Raw genomic sequence first — 17,067 nt, 5'->3', positions numbered from 1 at the left:
GACAGGGACGCTTGTGCCACCTTTGGGAAAGGGAGCCTAGGCCCATTTCGGGATAAACACGATGACCTTGTGCGTGTAGGGGCAGAGAGATCCCTTGGGAGCTTTCGTGGGGCCGCATGTTTTTTTAAAAAAAAAGGAGGATGACTCCGTCCTCTGCATCTGGGAGATGCATATGGCCACTTTATTGATTATTCTCGAGGTTCTTACAAAGTATTACAACAATGTGTTTGAATCCATCATCTTGGCAACATATGCCGCTACTCCTATTCAAAATGACGAAGGGGTGCTAGCTAGGCCACTACCCAAACCACTCACCTAAGCCTAACATCAAAAGCCGGAAGCCGAAACTCATTCGGAAGCCCTAGCTGAGCCACATACCGGGTCTGGGGCACAATCCGGTGAGACGCACTCGTGTGTCGTCGCCGCCATCTTCCACATGTCTTCAGATCATATTAAGGCTTCTACCTGGTCTGGCCATTCTGCCATCGACGTCACCATGACGCCAGACAGCAACCTCCTCCTGCGCGAGCCCATCTCCGCACGTCGGACGCCGAGTCTCCACAACGTCATGCCATCGATCTCCGCCGCCATCAAAGTTTGGGATGAAACACCGCTCCACCATCCCTCCAGCCAGCACTTGCTCCAAGACGATGCCCCCAGAAGGAAAAGCGATAGAACGCCATCATCATCCGATCCGGAAGACCCAGATCTGGGGTTTTCCCCTGAGCACCCCGAACCTGATGGCGCAGACTGCCAACGATGCCTCGACCATCGGCAGTAGCTCCACCAGACGAGTGTCGCCTACGTCACCGCAGCCTCCAAGATGAAGCTGACCAGAATGCATGTGTCGACACCGAACCACCGCCACTTCCACCGCCGCTTGAGCAGCCCCCGAGCAACACCTTCAGGAAGGAGCACGCCACCGTGGTGTCGTCGTCGCTTGGAATAGGGGGGTCTGAGGTTTTCACCTGAGCTCCTGGGAGGGGTGGAAGGAAGGAGATCCTCTCCGAAGCCTCCAACAAGGGAAGCAACACCCAAGGGCACTGCCATCGGAGTGGCCGCCACGCCGGCCAAGAGATTCCCTCGGAACCCTTCCAGCCACCGGATTTGCAAGGCCAGCACCCAAGAACGGTGACCGAAGCCACCAAGGGCCGGATCCGCTGCAGATCGGAGTAGATCGGGGTCGAGGACGAACATCACCCTGGCCACCAACATCCAGCGAGGAACCGCCGCCGCAGCCGAAACCCACCACCTCCCCGCCATCCACATAGCCAGGAAAGTGGCCCACCTGACCACGCCGGCGCCGCCCGCTGCCAAGCAGTGCCGCGTGCCACCAGCCATGGCCGCCGCCATGGATCCGAGCCGCAGGCGGGCCGCCAGCCGCGGGGCCCCGCGGGAGAGGAGAGCCGCGCCACGGGGGGAAGACCCAGCCGCCGCCACGACGCGGGCTTCACCCGGTTGTGGCCTCCGGCGGCGGCGAGGGGATTAGCTGGAGAAGGGGGGCCCGGTGGCGGCGTGGTTGGGGGCTGCCGCCCGAGTCGCCTACTCTAGGCGACGCGGGGGCCGACTTGGCTACGCATGTGTGTTTGCGTGAACGATTGGAAGCTTCCCGCGTCGATTCCTCCTCCGGGGAGGGGTAGAATGGCGAGGCGGAGCTACCGGACATGGTTGGCGCGGAAGGAGGGGACGTTGGTACCGGGAACGGGAAGCGACACCGGAAATGGCGTGAAGCAGCTGACGCACACGACATTCTTACCACACGGTGAGAAAGAGGATATGGGACTGAGGGGCGAATGAAGGCATGCCGGGGTGGTCCTAACACAATAGAGAGGAAGAGACGGGGGTGAACCTGGTCGGTAGAATTTGCCGACACAATTGATGGCCGAGATGGGTTCGAAGGAGGCTTGGCGAGCACACCAGTGCGAGATGGTGTCGAAACGGTCAAGCATGGGCAACAAGAGATGGCATCGGGTGATCATGCATGCGCCACACAACTCACTGAGGAAGAAGGCTCTGACAAGTGGGCTACTCAGTGGCACATGTGAAAAATAATTTTTTGCGGCCTGACCGAGGATTAGGGACGTGCCACGAATCTTATACAAGGTGGGCCAATGGAAGAATTGAAATGTTGAGGGGGGTGGGGGGGGGGGGGGGGGGGTGGGTGGGGGGCAAACGTACAAATTTAGAGTATTTTTTTGCGGATTTAGAGCATTTGAGCTAAAATATCTAAGGGGTGCTTTCAGAAAAAGTGTGACTAGAAATGTGTCGTAGTGGTTTGGACCATTATGTACCCGTATACCATGTTCTTGGACTGGTTGGTTGCATTTTGCAAGTTTATAGACTTTGTAAACTGTTCCCGCCTCTCAAGTTCACTTACCCCTGATGCTCGAACTATATTAGACTTGGGCAGCTGGCCAACAACTAGTAGTAAAACTAGTAGTAGTAGCACTGCCTGCATATTTAAACCAACACTGCCTCGGCCGACGTGATCAACATAGTGTAAATCAATCAATCAAAGAGACAACATGGGAAGAGAGCTCAGCATGTGAAGCGCCGTGGATCACGCGTGTACCACCACCCGATTAGGATCCAGCGCGTAGCTGTCCCGTTTACTCAGGTTTATACGTACGGTTTCCTAATATAATAGGCAGACAGGCACGTCCATGCTTATCGGTGCATCGTACCCCGTACGGAGGAGGCGGTTTGATGATAAGCTATCGCCATCACCGTTTTGTCCCCAATGTCAACCCTCTGTACGGAATCTCAAGCAGATCTTGATCTTTATGCTACGCCGCACAGTGCTCCGTGAGAGCGAGACCAAGTCCAATTTCGTTTGTCGCCCCTTTGCTGATCATTCGTCGTCATGTCTGCTTTTAGAAAAAAAAAACCTTTCTGGTAGATTTTGCATGAAATTTTAGTTTTTGTTTTGCTTGTGGTGTCATGTACTATTAGGGGTTCAGTTATTAATATTAGCTACAAGCCACCAGCCGTATTCATCTTTGTATGTTTTAAGGTATAGTTGCTGTGCAAGATTTGGTTCTGCATGCGTTTACCGGTCAGTGGTGATTACCATCTCCTTAGATTGTTTTCGGGCAAGTGCAATCATGATCTGTCTATAAATTGTCTATTTGTACTTTAGCAAAACTGTATCAATGATGAGTCTCAGTTGGCGGCTGTGGCGGACGGGTCTGACGACGAGCCCGCCCGGCTCTTAATCCGAAGCTCGTCCATGGCAGCTGAGGCACCAATATGTGCACGGGGTGGCGGCATGCACAGAAGCAGCGGCGGCGTCGCGCAGGAGCAACAGGGGAAGGCAAGAAGAGAGCTGAAATTTATACTTCAGCCCATTGCGGTGGAGTATATTTAGGGAGAAGTTTAGGGTCGGAGTAAAAATTTACTTCCTTACAACGGATTGAAGATCGGCTAGATGCCGGTTAGAGGAGTAAAATCAAAAATTTACCTTTCTAACCGGTTATAAGAGATTGATTAGAAACGCTCTTAGGAAGTTATGTGCGCACCAGGCCTACAAGTCTAACGAACGTTTCACACGAATATTCGTGGTATCTATGCATTTCAACGCTAACACAGCGTGATCAAACATAGAAACCATGTGATCCACCATAGATCCCAACAACGAAATGAAACTATATCACAACTTGCGCACTTAATTAAAGCTACTTGGCATCCATGCATGAAACCCTAAGCTTGTGTTCTAGTTTGGCATCTGGTTGATTGATTGTCTTCATGAACGCCCCATCTCAATTTGATTGAGAAAACGCATGACTTTTACAAGAATCATGAAGAAAAGCTAAGAGTTACTTGGAGAAGAGAACACACTATGCATGTCCGCGAAGAAAATTCTATGCCAGCGCTTGTTTTTCTTTTCTCCTATGCGACTTGCGAGTTCGTTGCCTCCAAACACGGGTCTCATTGTCCGTACCAAAGACATTTCAAGCAAGCACTCAAATTGGTGACGCTGACGCATTTGGGCCAGGTACGTACGTCTATATGTACGGCAGCTCTTCTAGCTACGTACCTTGTTGGCGATGGCATATGTATTCGCTCTCCAACACACTACTCATGTATATCCTCTTCTTAACTAATTGCTCTTGGACACACTGACACACAGATATATATGAACGTAAGCTTCATATGGCGTGCCCTTCCGTACAAACGATCGTCGACTTCGATCGGGCACTAATTTTCCATCTGCGACACACATGTGATTTTGACCTCAATGTTAGTGCATGCAACCAATATTGACTGGTTTAGCTCATATAAGACACAATATTACGCTAGTCAAAACGATTCTTCGATGTACCCCCGGCCCAAAGGCACCAACTATTATTTATTTTAAATTTTTATTGATAGCTTACCAAGCTAACCATTTGATACTAAATTTTTATTTATGATAAAAGAAAATGATAATCAGCGAACGACAGCTGGGTGGGGGGAGGGGGGGGGGGGGTGGCAAGGAAAAGTTTTCTTGTGGCGACTTGATCTGGTAGGAGATAGCAAATTCTGCCTTTTTGCTGCAAAATTTCTCTTCTTTCTAGAAATTGATGTGTGTATGAAGAAATTGCCTACCCTATATAATTACACTTGCCATCTAAAATGTCCGCAAATGCCAACCCTACCCAACGAATGATCGTCAGATATTGCGGTTCTTTCTTTATGAAATTTCTACAACCAAATGGAAAAAAGTCGATTCTTCGACCAAAAAAAAAATTCGTATGAAGATGCATCCTACATTGTTCATTTCATTCTTCTAAAGATACTGATGGAATAGTGTACTTAACTAGGGAACGTTCCCTGGGGGAGGGGACCCTGGCGAACAAATTGTTCCCCCAAGAGCAGGAACTGAGCAAACATTTTTATTAGTGTATTGAGAATCATAAAGAGAGAAGAAGCCATCTAGCTACTGCCTGCGGACCCATAGGTCTATGATGGACTACTCATGCTGAAGGAAATATGCTCTAGACGCAATAATAAAGTTGTTATTTATATTTCCTTATATCATGATAAATGTTTATTATTCATGCTAGAATTGTATTAACCGGAAACTTGATACATGTGTGGATACATAGACAAAACAAAGTGTCCCTAGTATGCCTCTACTTGACTAGTTCGTTAATCAAAGATGGTTAAGTTTCCTGACCATAGATATGTGTTGTCATTTGATGAACGGGATCACATCATTAGGAGAATGATGTGATGGACAAGACTCATCCGTTAGCTTAGTATAATGATTGTTAGCTTTTATTGCTATTGCTTTCTTCATGACTTATACATATTCCTATGACTATGAGATTATGCAACTCCCGAATACCGGAGGAACACCTTGTGTGCTATCAAACGTCACAACGTAATTGGATGATTATAAAGATGCTCTACAGGTGTCTCTGATGGTGTTTGTTGAGTTGGCATAGATCAAGATTAGGATTTGTCACTCCGTATATCGGAGAGGTATCTCTGGGCCCTCTCAGTAATGCACATCACTGTAAGCCTTGCAAGCAATGTGACTAATGAGTTAGTTGATGGATAATGCATTACGGAACGAGTAAAGAGACTTGCCGGTAACGAGATTGAACTAGGTATGATGATACCGACGATCGAATCTCGGGCAAGTAACATACCGATGACAAAGGGAATGACGTATGTTGTTATGCGGTTTTACCGATAAAGATCTTTGTAGAATATGTAGGAACCAATATGACCATCCAGGTTCCGCTATTGGTTATTGACCGGAGAGGTGTTCGGTCATGTCTACATAGTTCTCGAACCCGTAGGGTCCGCATGCTTAACGTTCGATGACGATTTGTATTATGAGTTATGTGATTTGATGACCGAAGTTTGTTCGGAGTCCCGGATGAGATCACGGACATGACGAGGAGTCTCGAAATGGTCGAGAGGTAAAGATTCATATATTGGAAGGTTGCATTTGGACATTGGAATGGTTCTAAGTGGTTCAACCATTTTTCTAGAGTACCGGGAGGTTACCGGAACCCCCCGGGAGAAGTATTGGGCCTATTGGGCCTTATTGGAGGAGAGGAGAAAGGCCACGTGAGAGGGGCGCCCCCTTACCCAAACCGAATTGGACTACGGGAGGAGCCCGACCCCCCTCTTTCCTTCTCCATCTCTCTCCCTTCCCCTTTTCCCTCTCCGATGGAAGGAAGGAGGGGGGCCGAATCCTACTTGGACTAGGAGTCCAGGTAGGACTCCCCCCTTATGGCGCACCCCCTTAGGCCGACCGCCTCCTCCACCCCCTTTATATACGGAGGTGGGGGGGCACCGCAAAGGCACAACAGACATCTCTTAGCCGTGTGCGGTGCCCCCCTCCATAGTTTACCACCTCGGTCATATCGTCGTAGTGCTTAGGCGAAGCCCTGCGCCGGTAACTTCATCATCACCGTCGCCACGCCGTCGTGCTGACGGAACTCTCCCTCATCCTCAACTAGATCAAGAGCTCGAGGGACGTCATCGTGCTGAATGTGTGCAAAACACGGAGGTGCCGTACGTTCGGTACTTGGATCGGTTGGATCGTGAAGACGTTCGACTACATCAATCGCGTTACTAAATGCTTCCTCTTTTGGTCTACGAGGGTATGTGGACACACTCTCCCCTCTCGTTTCTATGCATCTCCTAGATAGATCTTGCATGATTGTAGGATTTTTTTTGAAATACTGCGTTCCCCAATAGTGGCATCAGAGCCAGGTCTATGCGTAGATGATATATGCACGAGTAGAACACAAAGAGTTGTGGGCGATAATAGTCATACTGCTTACCACCAACGCTTAGTTTGACTCGGCGGTATTGTTGGGTGAAGCGGCCCAGACCGACATTACATGACCGCGTTCATGAGACTGGTTCTACCGACGTGCTTCGCACACATGTGGCTGGCGGGTGTTTGTTTCTCTAACTTTAGTTGAATCGAGTTTGACTACGACTGGTCCTTGTTGAAGGTTAAAACAGCACACTTGACAAAAAATCGTTGTGGTTTTGATGCGTAGGTAAGAACGGTTCTTGCTAGGAGCCCGTAGCAGCCATGTAAAACTTGCAACAACAAAGTAGAGGACATTTAACTTGTTTTTGCAAGGCATGTTGTGATTTGATATGGTTAAGACGTGATGAGATATAAATTGTTGTATGAGATGATCATGTTTTGTAAAAGTTATCGGCAACTGGCAGGAGCCTTATGGTTATCTCTTTATTGCATAAGATGCAAGCGCCATATAATTGCTTTACTTTATCGCTATGCGATAGCAATAGTTGCAAAAGCAATAGTTGACGAAGCGACCATGTGACGACATGTTGATAGAGATCAAGATTATGGAGATCATGGTGTCATGCCAGTGACGATGAAGATCATGACAGTGCTTTCGAGATGGAGATCAAAGGCACAAGATGATGAAGGCCATATCATGTCACATATTTTGATTGCATGTGATGTTTATCCTTTATGCATCTTATTTTGCTTAGTACGGCGGTAGCATTATAAGATGACCCCTCACTAAATTTCAAGGTATAAGTGTTCTCCCCGAGTATGCACCGTTGCTACAGTTCGTCATGCCGAGACACCACGTGATGATCGGGTGTGATAAGCTCTACGTTCACATACAACGGGTGTAAGCCAGTTTTGCACACATGAAACACTCGGGTTAAACTTGACGAGCCTAGCATATGCAGATATGGCCTCGGAACACTGAGACCGTAAGGTCGAATGTGAATCATATAGTATATATGATCAACATAGAGATGCTCACCATTGAAAACTACTCCATCTCATGTGATGATCGGACATGGTTTAGTTGATATGGATCGCATGATCATTTAGATGACTAAAGGGATGTCTATCTAAGTGGGAGTTCTTAAGTAATCTGATTAATTGAACTTTAATTTATCATGAACTTAGTCCTGATAGTATTTGCAAATTATGTTGTAGATCAATAGCTCACGTTATAGCTCCCCGTTTATTTTTTGATATGTTCCTAGAGAAAAATAAGTTGAAAGATGATAGTAGCAATGATGCGGAATGGATCCATAATGTGAGGATTATCCTCTCATTGCTGCACAGAAGAATTATGCTCTTGATGCACCGCTAGGTGACGGACCTATTGCACGAGCAGATGCAGACGTTATGAACATTTGGCAAGCTCGGTATGATGACTACTTGATAGTTTAGTGCGCCATGCTTTACGGCTTAGAACTGGGACTTCAAAAACGTTTTGAATGCCACAAAGCATATAAGATGTTCCAAGAGCTGAAATTGGTATTTCAGACTCATGCCCGAGTCAAGAGGTAGGAGACCTCTAACAAGTACTTTGCCTACAAGATGGAGGAGAATAGCTCAACCAGTGAGCATGTGCTCAGAATGTCTGAGTACTACAATCGCTTGAATCAAGTGGGAGTTAATCTTCCAGATAAGATAGTGATTGATAGAGTTCTCTAGTCACTATCACCAAGTTACTAGAACTTCGTGATGAACTATAATATGCAAGGGATGCCGAAAACGATTCCCGAGCTCTTCGCGAAGCTAAAGTCGGCGAAGGTAGAAATCAAGAAAGAGCATCAAGTGTTGATGGTTAACAAGACCACTAGTTTCAAGAAAAGGGGCAAATGAAAAGAAAGGGAACTTCAAGAAAGAATGGCAAGCTAGTTGCCACTCCCGTGAAGAAACCCAAAGCTAGACCTAAGCCTGAAACTGAGTGCTTCTACTCCAAAGGGAATGGTCACTGGAAGCGGAACTACCCCCGAATACTTGGCGGATAAGAAGGATGGCAAAGTGAAAGGTATATTTGATGTGTACTTTACTAGTGTTCATAGTAACCCCAAGGTATTTGATATCGGTTTAGTTGCTAAGATTAGTAACTCGAAATAGGAGTTGCAAAATGAATAGAGACTAGTTAAGGGCGAGGTGACGATGTGTGTTGGAAGTGATTCCAAGGTTGATAAGATCACCATCGCACACTCCCTCTATCTTCGAGAGTAGTGTTGGACCTAAATAAATGTTATTTGGTGTTTGCGTTGAGCATGAATATGTTTGGATCATGTTTATTGCGATACAGTTATTCATTTAAGTCAGAGAATAATTGTTGTTTTGTTTACATGAATAAAACCGTCTATGGTCATACACCCAATGTAAATGGTTTATTGAATCTCGATCGTAGTGATACACATATTCATAATATTAATGCCAAAAGATGCAAAATTGATAATGATAGTACACCATATTTGTGGCACTGCCGTTTAGGTCATATTGGTGTAAAGCGCATGAAGAAACTCCATGCTGATGGGATTTTGGAATCACTTGATGCTTGCCAACCATGCCTCATGGGCAAGATGACTAAAACTCCGTTCTCCGGAACAATGGAGCGAGCCACTGACTTATTGGAAATAATACATACCGATGTATGCGGTCTGATGAGTGTTGAGGCTCGTGGTGGGTATCGTTATTTTCTAACCTTCATAGTTGATTTGAGTAAATATAGGTATATCTACTTAATGAAACACAAGTCAGAATCATTCTGAAAAGTTCAAAGAATTTCAGAGTGAAGTGGAGAATCATCGTAACAAGAAAATAAAGTTTTTGCGATCTGATCACAGAGGCGAATATTTGAGTTACGAGTTTTGGCCTTCATTTAAAACAATGTGGAATAGTTTCACAACTCACGCCACCTGGAACACCACCGCGTAATGGTGTGTCCGAACATTGTAACCGTACTATATTGGATATGGTGCGACCTATGATGTCTCTTACTGATTTACCACTATCGTTTTGGGGTTATGCATTAGAGACAACTGCATTCACGTTAAATAGGCACCATCTAAATCCGTCGAGACGACACCATATGAACTGTGGTTTGGCAAGAAACCTAAGCTGTCATTTCTTAAAGTTTGGGGCTATGATGCTTATGTGAAAAAGCTTCAACCTGATAAGCTCAAACCCAAATCGGAGAAATGTGTCTTCATAGGATACCCAAAGGAGACTGTTGGGTACACCTTCTATCACAGATCCGAAGGCAAGATATTCGTTGCTAAGAATGGATCCTTTCTAGAGAAGGAGTTTCTCTCGAAAGAAGTGAGTGGGAGTAAAGTAGAACTTGATGAGGTAGTTGTACCTTCTCTTGAATTAGAAAATGGTTCATCATAGTAATCAGTTCCAGTGATGCCTACACCAATTAGTGAGGAAGTTAATGATGATGATCATGAAACTTCAGATCAAGTTACTACCGAACCTCGTAGGTCAACCAAAGTACGATCCGCACCAGAGTGGTATGGTAATCCTGTTCTGGAAGTCATGTTACTAGAACATGATGACCTACGAACTATGAGGAAGCGATGATGAGCCCAGATTCCAACAGATGGCTTGAGGCCACGAAATCTTAGATAGAATCCATGTATGAGAACAAAGTGTGGACTTTGGTGGACTTGCCCGATGATCGGCAAGCCATTGAGAATAAATGGATCTTCAAGAGGAAGACGGACGCTGATAGTAGTGTTACTATGTGCAAAGCTCGACTTGTCGAAAAGGGTTTTTGACAAGTTCAAGGTGTTGACTAAGATGAGATTTTCTCACTCATGTCGATGCTTAAAGTCTGTCCAAATCATGTTAGCAATTGCCACATTATATGAAATCTGACATATGGATGTCAAAACTGCATTCCTTAATGGATTTATTAAAGAAGAGTTGTATATGATACAACCAGAAGGTTTTATCAATCCTAAAGGTGCTAACAAAATGTGCAAGCTCCAGCGATCCATCTATGGACTGGTGCAAGCATATCGGAGTTGGAATATATGCTTTGATGAGTTGATCAAAGCATATAGTTTTATACAGACTTGTGGAGAAGCCTGTATTTACAGGAAAGTGAGTGGGAGCACTACAGCCTTTCTGATAAGTATATGTGAATGACATATTGTTGATCGAAAATGATGTAGAATTTTCTGGAAAGCATAAAAGAGTGTTTGAAAGGAGTTTTTCAAAGAAATACCTTGGTGGAGCTGCTTACATATTGGGCATCAAGATCTATAGAGATAGATCAAGACGCTTGATAAGATTTTTCAATGAGTACATACCTTGACAAGATTTTGAAGTAGTTCAAAATGGAACAGTCAAAGAAGGAGTTCTTGCCTGTATTGCAAGGTATAATTTGAGTAAGACTCAAAACACGACCATGACAGAGAATAGAAAGAGAATGAATGCCATTCCCTATGCCTCAACCATAGGTTCTATAAAGTATGCTATGCTGTGTACCAAACCTCTTGTGTACCTTGCCATGAGTTTGACAAGGGGGTACGATATTGATCCAGGAGTGGATCACTGGACAGAGGTCAAAATTATCCTTAGAGGCCTAAGGAAATATTTCTCGGTTATGGAGATGTTAAAGAGTTCATCGTAAAGAGTTACGTTGATGCAAGCTTTAACAATGATCTGGATGACTCTGAGTCTCAATCTGGATACATATTGAAAGTGTGAGCAATTAGCTAGAGTAGCTCCATGCAGAGCATTGCAGACATAGAAATTTGCAAAATACATACGGATCTGAATGTGGCAGACACGCTGACTAAACTACTCTCACAAGCAAAACATGATCACACCTTAGTACTCTTTGGGTGTTAATCACATGGCGATGTGAATTAGATTATTAACTCTAGTAAACCCTTTGGGTGTTGGTAACATGGCGATGTGAACTATGGGTGTTAATCACATGGTGATGTGTGACGATGACATGTACCTATGGTAGGGCAATGGAGATGATCTAAGAACCCTTCCCAAGGATGCTGCCCTATAGTCGAAGACATTCAAAGGACAACAAATTCTACCAACTGGAATCACCTCAAGATGCAACACACTCGACCATGAGTTCCACTCGGATAACCCAATTCTATTCGACCAGGATATAATCATTCCACCACATCAGAAACCACTCGGAGTACAGAAGATCTAAGGTCACTCAGGATGGCAACGGTCAGGCATTCACTCCATAGACTTAAGGGTCACATATATCACTTTAATGCTGGCGTTACCAGTAGCGTCCCCTCTTTATGTACATTGAACCCTGTGTAACAGGGGAGGCTGGGATCCTGACGCACTCTATATAAGCCACCCCTCCTCTGGGACAAGGGCTCGCACCCCCTGTAACTTCACGCATAATCCAATCGACCAAGCCTCCGGGCACCGAGACGTTGGGCTGTTACTTCCTCTAAGAAGGGCTTGAACTCATAAATCTTGCGTGCACAACTTCACCGTAGCTAGGATCTTGCCTCCTCATACCTACCCCCCATTCTACTATCAGACTTAGAACCACGACAGTTGGCGCCCACCGTGGGGCAGGTGTCTTAGCGACTTTCTGGTGAGGTTGTGATTTCTCCGAGTCCTTTCATCATGGTTTCCGGTGGAGGTTTGGCTGAGGGCCGCGAGATCCGTCTTGGCGCGCTTGTTTTCATCGCCGACGACTCCTCTTGGCTTCAGGAAGCCCCCTCGATGTCGAGGCACTCCCCGTCCGTGGGGCGACGCACTTTCACGCGTGCGTTCGCGGCGTCCTTCTGCGGCAGCCATCGACCCAGTATCGGTCGGCTCCCGCAGCGTCTTTGCCCCCCGCTGTTCGCCATCACAAGCGGTTCGGTCGGTCACGGCTTCAGCGGTGGGTGAAGCATGCGGTGGCACGACAGTCGGCCACCCCTCAAGTCGCGGCAATCGAGCCCGACGAATCTCTCTATGGCCTGTTTGATCTGTCGACTGGCTCCGTCGAGACCCTATCAGAGTGCGGCAACAGCGATCCTGCGGCGGAGGTCCTGATGGTCGACACGCCACGTAGCTCACCTGGCATGCGTCGCAACGGCGGCGGCGACGGCGGCGGCGATCCGTCGCGCGTTCACGAGGAGTACCACCCCGAAACCCTCTCTTCTCAACAGAGGGAGGAACTTCACCGCCGCAATATGGAGGCGCTCCACACGCCCGTTGTCGGAGAGACCTCTGAGGCTCGGGCCTTGGAGGCAGTGCGCTTGGCTACTTTGGCTAAGCGCACTCGACTGGAGAACCTTCAGCGCGCACTCGACGAGCGCGCTCGGCGGCAGATCCCTGAATCCAGTGGATGGCAGCGACAACTATTCCCGCTCATGTATACCGCACTCCGATTCAAAACCTTACAGCCGCAGCCCGCATAGCAGAATCTATTCAGCCGTCCCAGTCGGAAGCTAGTAGAGGTTTGATGCAGATCAGAGCGCTGCTCCGCGCAGCAGGAGAACAGAACATTGTAGTGTCTCAGTCGCGTAACAGAATTCATAGCAGATCTGTGGTGGCTGACATAGTTCAATCAGATCATAGCCCAAGATCGCCTCCGTGGCATGAGGGATGAGGGCATCGCCAAGGGCAATACTTGGGTCGGAATCACGAGCAGCACGATCATCGGCTCGACCATGATGACCTCCGTCGAGTGCCTACGCCCCCTCCAAGGGGCGAATCATATGTGCCCCAGCATTACGATGATAGGCGCCCGTACAACAAAGAGCGAAGGAGGCCAGTCAACCCAAGAGAACCAGGGTTTAATGCAAGGTCAATTCTGGTGCAAGATTTGGTCGACAGGAAATGAGCACACAGAGAAGGGCAAGACAGAGATCACCCGACTGGAAGCAGAGTGCATGTTTCTGGTCCCGAGTGTTTTAGCAGAGCCATCAGGGCTGCAGATATCCCTCCCAACTTCAGGTTGGCGACTGGGGTCAGTAATTTCACTGGTGAATCGAAGCCCGACACCTGGCTTGAGGACTACCGAGTGGCCATGCAGATCGGTGGAGGAAACGATGAGGTGGCCATGAATCACCTTCCCCTGATGCTTGAAGGGTCAGCTAGAGCTTGGTTGAATCAGTTGGCTCCAGGTAGTATATTCAGCTGGGAAGAGTTGGCCCGAGTGTTTGTCAGAACGTTTGAGGGCACGTGCAAATGACCAGCAGAATTGACAGAATTGACAGAATTGCAACATTGCGTGCAAAAACCAAATGAAACCTTGAGGGATTACATCCAAAGGTGGACCACTTTGCATCACACTGTGGAGAATGTGTCTTAGCATCAAGCAGTTTGCGCCTTCAAGGAGGGCGTTCGGTATCTGGAGCTCAACCTGAAGTTCGGTCGGACAGGAGACATGACCCTGACCCGAATGATGGAGATAGCCACTCGGTACGCAAATGGCGAAGAAGAAGACCGACTCCGCAGTGGCAAGGGCAAACCAGTCGGCCATGACACTGGAGGAGGTAATTCCAATCGGAAGCAAAAGCGCAAAGCAGAGCATGCGGGTCCTGGAGAAGTTGCAGTCGCAACCCAAGGAAAATCTAAAGGAAAGCCTAAAGGGCCCTGGACCCCCAAGAAGGTGAAGGATTCACCAGGGAACGACATGTTGGATCTGCCATGTCACATTCACATCAAGAAAGATGAAGAGGGTAATCTGATTTATCCCAAACATACCACTCGACAGTGTCGAGTCCTTATTCAGTAGTTCCAAGAAAAACAACCCAGTGAGAAAGAGAAGAAATCTAATAAGGATGAGGACAAGGAAGAGGATGATGAAGGATTTCCCAATGTCAATTCCACTTTGGTGATTTTTGCTGACATTGAAAGTAAAAGTCGACTGAAAGTCATCAACAGGGAAGTAAACATGGTTGCTCCGGCAGCACCGACGTATCTGAAATGGTCAAATCTCCCATCACATTCGACCAGTATGACCACCCGCCGCACGTAGCCACCCCCGGGATGCACAATGTTGGTGGTCGACCCAGTCGTTGGGGGCACCCAATTTACCAAAGTCTTGATGGATGGCGGCAGTGGTTTGAACATTTTGTACGTTGAGACCCTCCGAGGGATGGGCATTCCGATGTCCAAGCTCAGCGAGAGAAACATGTGGTTCCACGGAGTTATACTTGGAAAGAAAGCCGACTCACTCAGAGAGATCACTCTTGACGTGGTTTTTGGTGATTCAAATAATTACCGTAAGGAAAAGTTGACATTTGAAGTTGTGATTTTCACAGTGCCTATCATGCTATCCTGGGCAGAACTATGTATGCTCGTTTCATGGCTCGACCGTGTTACGTATACCTCAAACTTAAGATGCCTGGCCCTAGGGGCGTGATTACAGTCACTGGCATTCGGCAGCGAGCAGAGGAGTGCTTCCAAAAGGGCTCGAAGATTGCCGATGAACAGATGGCAGCGATAGAAATGGAAGAATACAAGAAGATGGCAAATCCGAGTGATTTGTTGAGAGCTAGGAAGCCTGCTTCAGAATCTGCATTAAGTCGTCTGGTGAAACAAAGTCAGTTCACATCCACCCGACTGATCCCAATGCTGCTCCGACTCATATCTCAACAACACTCGACAACAAATAGGAAGAAGCGCTCATCCAGTTCCTCGTGAGAACTGGGACATCTTCGCATGGAAACCTTCTGACATGCCAGGTGTACCCAGAGAACTGGCTGAGCACCGTTTGCGAGTCGACCCAAAAGCAAAACCTGTCAAAGAGCATCTCCGACGGTCCGCTATGGAGAAAATAAAGGCGATTGGCGAGGAAGTGGCTCGGCTTCTGGCAGCTGAGTTCATCCGAGAGATTTACCACTCCGAGTGGCTCGCCAACATCGTCATGGTCCCCAATAAGGACGATTCACTCCGTATGTGTATTGACTTCAAGCATATCAATCGGGACTGCCCGAAAGATCACTTCCCTCTCCCCCGCATCGATCAAATAGTCAACTCAACCGCGGGATGTGAGCGATTGCCCTTTCTGGACACATACTCTGGGTACCATCAGATCCGACTGTACGGACCCGACGAAATAAAAACAACTTTTATCACCCCATTCGGGTGCTTTTGCTATGTTACCATGCCCTTTGGTCTCAAGAATGTTGGTGCCACATTCATGCGCATGATACAGAAGTGCCTGCTCACTCAAATCAGTCGGAAGGTGGAAGCATACATGGATGACATCGTGCTTAAGTCGCGTAAAGGTTCCGACCTGCTGACTGACCTCGCTGAAACCTTTGCCAACCTGAGAAGATATGATATCAAGCTTAACCCATCGAAGTGTACATTCGGAGTTCCAGGTGGAAAGTTACTTGGTTTCCTTGTTTCCGAACGTGGGATTGATGCAAACCCAGAGAAAGTTGGCGCAATACTCTGAATGAAAAGCCCTGTGCGCATACACAACGTTCATAAGCTTACTGGTTGTTTGGCCTCCTTGAGTCGATTCATCTCTCGTCTCGGTGAAAAGCCATTGCCTCTTTACCGATTGATGAAGAAATCTGATAAGTTCGAGTGGACTCCTGAAGCTGACGCAGCGTTTGCAGAGCTCAAAACCCTGCTTTCCACCCAGCCGGTGCTCGCTGATCCAATCAACAAAGAGCCTTTACTGCTTTATATTGCACCCATTGGACATGTTGTCAGTATAGTACTCATGGTCGAGCGGGAAGAATAAGGTAAAGCCTATAAGGTCCAACGCCTTGTGTACTACATCTCTGAAGTCTTAACTCCGTCCAAGCAGAGATATCTGCATTATCAGAAGCTTGTCTATGGAATTTACTTGACCACGAAGAAGGTTGCACATTATTTCTCAGATCACTCTATCACAGTCGTCAGCGATGCTCCATTGTCAGAAATTCTGAACAACAGAGACGCAACTGGTCGAGTGGCAAAGTGGGCGATTGAACTCCTTCTGTTGGATATCAAGTTTGAGGCAAAGAAAGCAATCAAGTCCCAAGCAATAGCATATTTCCTCGTCAAGTGGATTGAACAACAGCAACCAACTCAAGTCCACTCGGAACATTGGACTATGTTCTTTGATGGTTCCAAGATGTTGAATGGTTTTGGCGCTGGAGTAGTTCTGGTATCCCTGCGAGGTGGCAAACTCAGTTATGTACTTCAGATTTACTTTGATTCCTCCAACAATGAAGCTGAATACGAAGCACTTCTGTATGGGTTGCGGATGGCCATTTCACTCGGCGTCCGCCGCCTAATGGTCTACGGCGATTCAGATTTAGTGGTCAATCAAGTGATGAAGGAGTGGGGCGTCAGAAGCCCAGCTATGACTG

The sequence above is a fragment of the Triticum urartu genome, chromosome 7A (genome assembly GCF_056163025.1).
Source record: "Triticum urartu cultivar PI428250 chromosome 7A, HENAU_Tu73, whole genome shotgun sequence".
In the NCBI taxonomy this organism is placed as follows: Eukaryota; Viridiplantae; Streptophyta; class Magnoliopsida; order Poales; family Poaceae; genus Triticum; species Triticum urartu.
The sequence above is the reverse complement of the archived record's forward strand: the minus strand, read 5'-3'. Positions refer to the sequence as shown.